This window comes from Macrobrachium rosenbergii, chromosome 25 (assembly GCF_040412425.1).
Source record: "Macrobrachium rosenbergii isolate ZJJX-2024 chromosome 25, ASM4041242v1, whole genome shotgun sequence".
Lineage (NCBI taxonomy): Eukaryota > Metazoa > Arthropoda > Malacostraca > Decapoda > Palaemonidae > Macrobrachium > Macrobrachium rosenbergii.
This window is the reverse complement of record NC_089765.1, coordinates 5030543-5038375: the sequence shown is the minus strand read 5'-3', so window position 1 is coordinate 5038375 and position 7833 is coordinate 5030543. Positions and strand designations below refer to the sequence as shown.

Genomic DNA, 7833 nt, shown 5'->3' with positions numbered 1-7833 from the left:
TCACAGAGAGAAGAGAGAGAGAGAAAGAGACAGAGAAAGGAAGAAGAAGAAGAAGAGAAGAGAGAGAGAGAGAGGAAAGAAGGAAGGACTGAAAGGGAGGGTGGGACCTCCTTCCTGCCTGTCCCCTTCTCCTCTTCCTACCTCTCACAGAGAGAAGGAGAGAGAGAAAGAGACAGAGAAAGAAAGGAGAAAGGAGAAAGAGAGAGAAAAGAGAGAGAGAGAGAGGAGGACTGGGAAAGAAGCTCAGGGCTGAAAGATATAGAAAAGGAAGAAAGGACAAACAGAAGAAGAGAAAGGAAAGAAGATTGCTGAAAGATGCAGAATAAGGAAAGAAACGGACAAACAGAAAGAGAGAGAAGGACTGAGAGAGAGGTGGGAAAAAGCTGTGTGCTGAAAGGAGCAGAGAAAGAAAGAGAAAGAGGAGAAGGAGAGAGAGGAAAGAAGCGAAGGGCTGAAAGGGAGGTGGGGAACCTCCTTCCTGCCTGTGCCCCTTCTCCTCTTCCTACTCTCACAGAGAGAAGGAGAGAGAAAGAGACAGAGAAAGGAAGAAAGAAGGAGAAAGAGAGAGAGAGAGAGGAAAAGAAGCGAAGGGCTGAAAGGGAGGTGGGGGAACCTCCCTTCCTGCCCTGTGCCCCTTCTCCTCTTCCTACCTCTCTTCACAGAGAAAAGAAGAAAGAGAAAGAGACAGAAAAAGAATAAAGGTGAAAGAGAAAGATAGATAGATAGAGAGAGAGAGAAAGCAAAGGAAAAACTACATATAATCACTTACTTGCTTCTTAAGATCCTTCTCGTCCCGTCTATAGGAATCTTCGTCCTCTCTCTTCTTTCTTCGTTGCTGAGGAATTTCCAGCTTAGATTGCCTGAGGAATTTCCAGCTTAGATTGCTTGAGGAATTTCCAGCTTAGATTACCTGAGGAATTTCCAGCTTTGATTACCTGAGGAATTTCCAGCTTTGATTACCTGAGGAATTTCCAGCTTTGATTACCTGAGGAATGGGACGGATAATTTCACATGTGGTCCTGCCTGAACGCTCATTTTTATTTTATGATTTTCACTCACTTCGTAAAGAGACTTGTGAACCTAGCCCGTTGCCCTGAGCCTAGTTTTCTAATAAGTCTTGCGATGGTTCGTGGGGGTTCGTGGTACTTCTGTCCTTCGGAGCTTCGTCCTGGCAATTCATTTCGAACGTTCTTCGAATCCCTATCTTCATGGGTAAAGACGCGTTCACAGGATCCTGGAGTCTTTTAGGACTTTAAGAAGGCGTTATAATCAAAGGGGTGTTTCTCCATGGATGATTCAGGAGCTGTAGACGGCTTGAATTTATGAGGAGTCGTGAGGACGTCATCATGACGACGTTTTAGTCCAATAATTGCGAAGACAGATTCTGGAATCCTGAAGTCATGCGGATGTTCACGTATATATGCACAAATTTTTCAGCGACACACTGCTGACTGACTCCCAGGTCAATCTTATATCATCTGCGGAAGAAAAAAAGATGGAAAAATTAATAAACGAGGAAATTTTCATCTTTAATCCAGAATTAATTGAAATTTACAAAATATTACATGCTATAGATTCTTAAAGATTTAATTATGCAAGAGGGCAAATATTAGAAAGTAAATTTTTTCTATCAATTCATTCGTCTCTTTCTCATTTAAACTACTCATCTGTTAATATAAACGTGACCCAACGGGCCACGGGTGGTCTAGTACATATACAGTATATATATATATATATATATATATATATATATATATATATATATATATATATATATATATATATATATATATATATATGTGTGTGTGTGTGTGTGTGTATATATATATATATATATATATATATATATATATATATATATATATATATATATATATATATATATATATACTATATGTACATATGTAATTCTAATAGCCACAATGCCCTCTTAACTTCTCGAATTCTTCGCGCTTTTTGGATATGCTTGTAACTACGAAGCCGTGACATCCAAACACAAGAAATTGAAGACTTGTGATTTGCCGGTCGCGGGAGACGAACCCGGGTCACCTTAACCACAAGGAGGTCACGTTGCCGACCTGACCACGACCCGCAAATCACAAGTCTCTTCAATTTCTTGTGTTTGGATGTCACGGCTTCGTAGTTACAAGCATATCCAAAAAGCGCGAAGAATTGAGAAGTTAAGAGGCATTAATAATTAGAATTACATATGTTTCTGGTAAATTAGATTCTTACATATGTATTATATATATATAAAGTGATATATATATATATATATATATATATATATATATATATATATATATATATATATATGTGTGTGTGTGTATAAATCACTCATTCACGCCATTTAAATCTTACAGCTCGGAGGGAGAGAGAGAGAGAGTGATGATAGCAAATGAAAACAAATTAGGTCTTTAGCAGAAATGTTTCATTTTATAACCATGTTCAAGTATTTGCAAACTATTTACAATGATTTATTAAAGGTTAACTTGGCCCAGTACGTGTGTAGTAAGTTTATTCATATCAGTAGAGTGAGAAAGAATGTTTATATATAAAGGATATGGAGTGCATTGCAAGGGTTACTTAAGAAGGGGTGAATAGCACATCGTGTGTATGGCAGCGTTGCCAAAATGCCGAATTTTTAGGATTTATGCCGAGAGAAAACTCTACGGGTTGTGAATGCATTTATACTGCCGACAAGCCGTCGAGAACTCTGCTTTCCTGCCGAGAAAAAATCGGCTGCCTCACAGGCGTGATGGCTTTCCCTCCATGCAGCAGCTGTATCTCGAGTACTTGAGCAATGGCGACCATTAACCTTATAATTTTCTGGCAAGCGTTTGGAAGATAGATTAATTACATCTAAAACGATTTTTGACATGTTGCAAGATCATCCATCTTTCCGTATTTATTTTCAATTTCTTGATTTTATTCTTTCTTACTTTAATAAATTTAATACTTCGTTCCAAAGGAGGGAACCTGCATTACGCATCTTACATAAGTAGTGTAAGATTTTATACTTTGATATCCTGAGAATATATTACTCGTCTAGCAAAAGCAACTGATTCACAAACATGTCACATCAACCGAAGTGATGACGTTACTTTATGCCTCTCAATGAAGTATACAAGGGTTAGTAAAGTTCTCGGTATATTGCAAGAGCCAGAAATTGCTTCAAACAGAGCACTGATCGCCGATGTCACAAAAAAAGATGTCGACAATTTATGATTACAGCGTGTGTTCAATTGAAATAAAGGTTACCTCTAGGTTCAAAATTCCTGCAATTATGCAGTAATTTAAGTGTAGAGGTTTGCACCAGAAATGATGTGCTTCAGATTATGCTATCATTGTCAAATTTAGCTTCAGAAGCGCCACGAATATATTCAGGGGATCTACGGCAAGTGGATGAAGAGTGGCGACATCTCCCCAACTTTGACTTTCTTGAACATTCGAAAGCTTCAACAAATGTCGAGGATCTATTTGTTTATCTGTCAAAATTGAGAGATGACAATGGAAAACCGGAACTCAAGGTTTTGCTTTCCTTTGCTCGGAGCATTTTATCGTTACCAACCTCAAATGCTGATGCAGAAAGAATACTTTCCAAGGTAAATTCGACCGAAACAAAATTTCGACATCCACCCTAGTGTGTGCATCATATAAATTTATATGTATATATATTCTTCTTGTATACCATACGAATGCTTATACAATTGTAAATAATTATGTTGAATATAATCTGTCTAGTCAGTTATGTTGAATATAGCCTAATATGTCTAGGATTATGGACACTAAAGATTATTTTTCTATTATTGGATATTACCTAATATGTATAGGTTTATGGGCACTAAAGATTATTTCTCTATTAATTCGATTATGTAATATATCTTGAATATATGTTAATTCGCATACCTTATATGTAAATAGTTAAAATTTATATAGAACAGAATATTGCTTTGTAATTGTATAATACATTCATTTATACATTTAAACATGTAGAATATCAGTATAAGGAAAAAAAAGTATTTTATATGATTGATATATGAGTGAACGATGATAAAAATAAATCCAATAGTTTCTAAGATTTATTTTTATCATTGTATTTGACAGATTCATAAGAAAAGGGTGCAGCTCGTAACTTGTTTTATTTTCTTTAGTTACCCATGAGTGCAACACTGAAAACCGTTTTCTATAGGTATGCTGATGCTTTTCATACGCGGGTTTTGGCGACGCGATTGGTTTCATTAGCCGGGTTTGGCGTTACACTCTCTGGCTTGCCGGTCAATTCTCGGATAATTTGGTAAATAGAGTTGTATATTTTATTGCTTTATTGGTATTATTTCACTTATGACGTTTCGTGACAGTGTTCCTCACCCTTCCCCCGGCAAGATGTAGTTGATTTGACTCTCTGGCTTGCCTGTAATCAGTCAACTTTCTCCGGATAATTGGTATTTTATTAATTTTTATACAGTATATCATTTAGAGTTGTATATTTTATTAGCTTTATTACAGATGGGAAGGTTAGGCCAAAGTTGCTCGGGCAGTTATAAGTAAAGCATGTAACCTGTTGGTTGAACAGCCACTGGTGCAGCCGTTTCAGAGTAGCCTAGACTGGCCAGGTAAGTTTTAGGACAGTCTACCTCTTAGTCAAAGATTTCGCAATGTACTGCTCACGGTGGTGATCTCTTCGTCATTTTACCATGTCCCAATTTATTGTAATGGGCAAGTAAAGAAGTGCAATATTGTTTAAAGACTAAACAGAAGTTGCATAAATGCTGACCAGTCAGACCACTTTGGGTAGGTTACTGGGCACAGGGTAGTCATGATTGGCCAAGCAGTGTTGCATTTCTGTGAAGGATCTCTAGTGGTATTCTTCATTACAGTGTTGGGCACAGAATTTATGAAAGAGAAAGGTTATGAAAATAAGTGTTCTCTGCGCATCATTTTATATTGTTCTTCTCTGTGTAGAGGTATTTTAGACAGGATAGGTGTATTGAGTGTCAAATTACGTTTAAATAAAGATAACAGAAAAAACAAAATACCCTTATATTTCAACAAATTTACTGAGATTGCAAATTAAATTTCATTTCAATTTTTTATCGTGAAGAGGGTTAAACCTCCCAGGAGCAGATGCAGAGTAGGAAGACGACTCCTTTAGGCCGATTTAGCATTTTTGGAGTAGACATTTGAGAGGGGATATAACCTAACCATGTCACGGAGAGGATTCTTCCCCCACCATGACATTAAGATACGAGAAAAGAGAGAATAATGATACTACTATACAGATGCACTGTTGTCAGTCTTCTTGCCTGGAGACAGGGGTCGGAGAATGGTACGGTGTCATAGTTGACACGGTGGGTATGAAGACTACTGACGTTTACGCTGCCTGGGAATTAGGGTAGGCCTGTCCTACCTGCTATTACATGATATTCCTTGGGTGTACGGGTCTTATTACTGATGAGGCCAAGTGATGTCTTCCCTCTGGGAGGCAATTGAAGTGCTGATTTCCATTTTAGTGGTAAGGTACGATGGTATTGAAGAAAATCCCTGGTACTCAGTTCGTTTCTGTATTACTCATTACATCATGCCAAATTTCTCCCAGGCCTAGTCTCCCGGACTTGGTTAATTTACATAGTCTTCAGAACTCCTGGACTAGATCCAATTTACATACTCTTCAGGACTCCTGGACTAGGTCCCTGGAAATATTCCTTTTATTTAATTTTTATTTCCAGAAAACAATACAAGTGAGTAGTTTTAAAACAACAAAAATAACTTTATATTGAGAGACCTCAAAAAAATATATCAACTACATACTAGGGGAATTGCTTTTCCTTCATAATAGGATAAGTATCAAACATGGAGCAGCCCTGGAATCAATTAATTTACAGTAAGGTGTAAATCATTCGATACCCTACTCCACACAGTACTAAATGTTTGTACACAACATATGTCATTGGATAAGACCACCTGAAAGATTTCTGAGAAGCACTTAAAACTAAAATGAGGTAAAACTAGGCAAAGGTGCCTTTTAACAGGATATAGTCTAGGCTAGGCCTCTTCAGAAATCGTTAGGATAGCCTATGCCAAGTTTACATGACTGATTTTTTACTAGGTTACAATGGGCCACAAGTTAGGTTAGTTTTGAGGGTATAGGCTAAGTCCTATGTAATTAAGTTTTCATGAACTTTTATATATATAGCCTAAGCTATTTGTAAAAAAAATAGTCATAATTCCTCATTCAAACAGGATTAGTCTAAGGGTAGGCCTTCTTAAATTGCTGTATAGCCTAATCTAAGATCGTGATCGGCAGTGGAAACTTCCATGAGGGAGGTAGGGGTAAACCCAAGATGTCCTGTCGGACGGCCATTTTGTGGCACCCTTTTGGCACTGGTATCTACAAAAAACTTTATATAAACAAAATATTTATAACTATCTTTTTCTAACGTTTTACAACCCTATCAAATGCTAAGTTATAACTCAAATCAACACAGCAAAACTCCATGACAACTAATGAATATGAAGCATCTTTCACGACAATGAAAATTTTCCAAGTTAAGGCGTTGCAATCACGTTTGACTGTGCATGCAACAACGCTGCACTTAAATCTTTGTCTGCTACTGTTCTTTCATGATACTGATCTGTTCCAACTAATGGTAATATTACGACTTTAAAAGCTTACCTTGCAAGGGATAGATAATAACTTGTATTAATAATTTGGTAAATTAGCCAAAATGAAGGGTGGACCAGTTGACATCCTTTCCACACCAACAGCGTTCTCGTCCCTTACATGTTTCTTTAGTGTTACCAATATGCAGACGAAAGATTCAGGACAGCGCTCCCATACTCAGAGTGAAAGAAAAACAAAAATGAAAACATTTTACATTCACAACCACTCTTACAACAGTAGTATAAAGATATTAGAGGAGGATGATGAATCAATTCCTAAACAAATCACTAAATAATTAAAGGCATTTACATTGCAACCAGACTTCCTTTACCTAACCTAGCCTTGGGCGCCATGGCATGGATGGGTGAAGTCCTACCTCCCTGGATCCCCCAAGTAATTCACATGACTCCCTGCCCTGAATAATACCTACCTCAACTTCATTGTGAAACTTGGTTTCACATTACGTCTTTATTGCCCTTATGGCAACAAACAATTAGCTACTACACAGTTCATACAGAAATCTGGATATTTTCCCTATTGGGCAGCCATTGCTTGCAGCGTCACATAAGCTTGTGCCTAGGTCAAGTTAGATAAGTTATTCTGGAAGTCAGCATCCCACGATTATTAGGTAGGATGCTGCTCATATTATATTTACCCTGTATCCTATCCCCTTTCTTCAGGTGGCCATTGGCAAAGAAATGTTCTCACCATCAGGCCCTAACTCATGACCAGAAGCCACAGGTTCTCTGAACAATGGCTATAGCCTAGTTTACCATAACCTTGTGAGAGAAACAGCAGTATCCTTGAATAGGGTAATGATAGCCATAACAAGGTTAACAGTAGCCTATTGGCCAGGGGCTGTATTTATCATAGGTCTTATGAAATCTCATAAATATTCCCTTACAAGTCACTCAATCACTCATAGTTAAGAGGAATTTCTAAGAGTGTTTTATCAACGCTCTGAGAGAATCTCATAGCTATGAAAAAGAGTAGGTTTATGAGAAACTTAAGGGAAGATCCCGCTATTGATGTTGCTACAGTCCATGAATATGTCAGATTTTAAGCCATTATTTTAATAAAAAAATTATACCAAAATCAATATATTTGTTATTTATGATATTAACCTTTGTGATCTATATATTATTGCTGAAATCAAAAGTATTTATTTT

At 37.2% G+C, this 7833-nt stretch overlaps 2 long non-coding RNA genes across 2 annotated transcripts in view; both read right to left on the bottom strand.

Moving 5' to 3' along the window:
• Positions 1-1474, bottom strand: part of LOC136852291 (uncharacterized) — a 20199-nt gene extending 18725 nt beyond the window's left edge. Inside the window, exon 1 of the long non-coding RNA XR_010857102.1 lies at positions 770-1474. This is a non-coding gene — a long non-coding RNA (uncharacterized lncRNA). The remainder of the gene's footprint in view (positions 1-769) is intronic.
• A 4076-nt stretch (positions 1475-5550) lies between these two features.
• Positions 5551-6963, bottom strand: LOC136852289 (uncharacterized). Its single transcript, XR_010857097.1, has 2 exons — positions 6677-6963; positions 5551-5693 (listed from the first exon to the last, which is right to left on the bottom strand). It is a non-coding gene; the product is annotated as an uncharacterized lncRNA (long non-coding RNA).
• Positions 6964-7833: the final 870 nt, after the last annotated feature.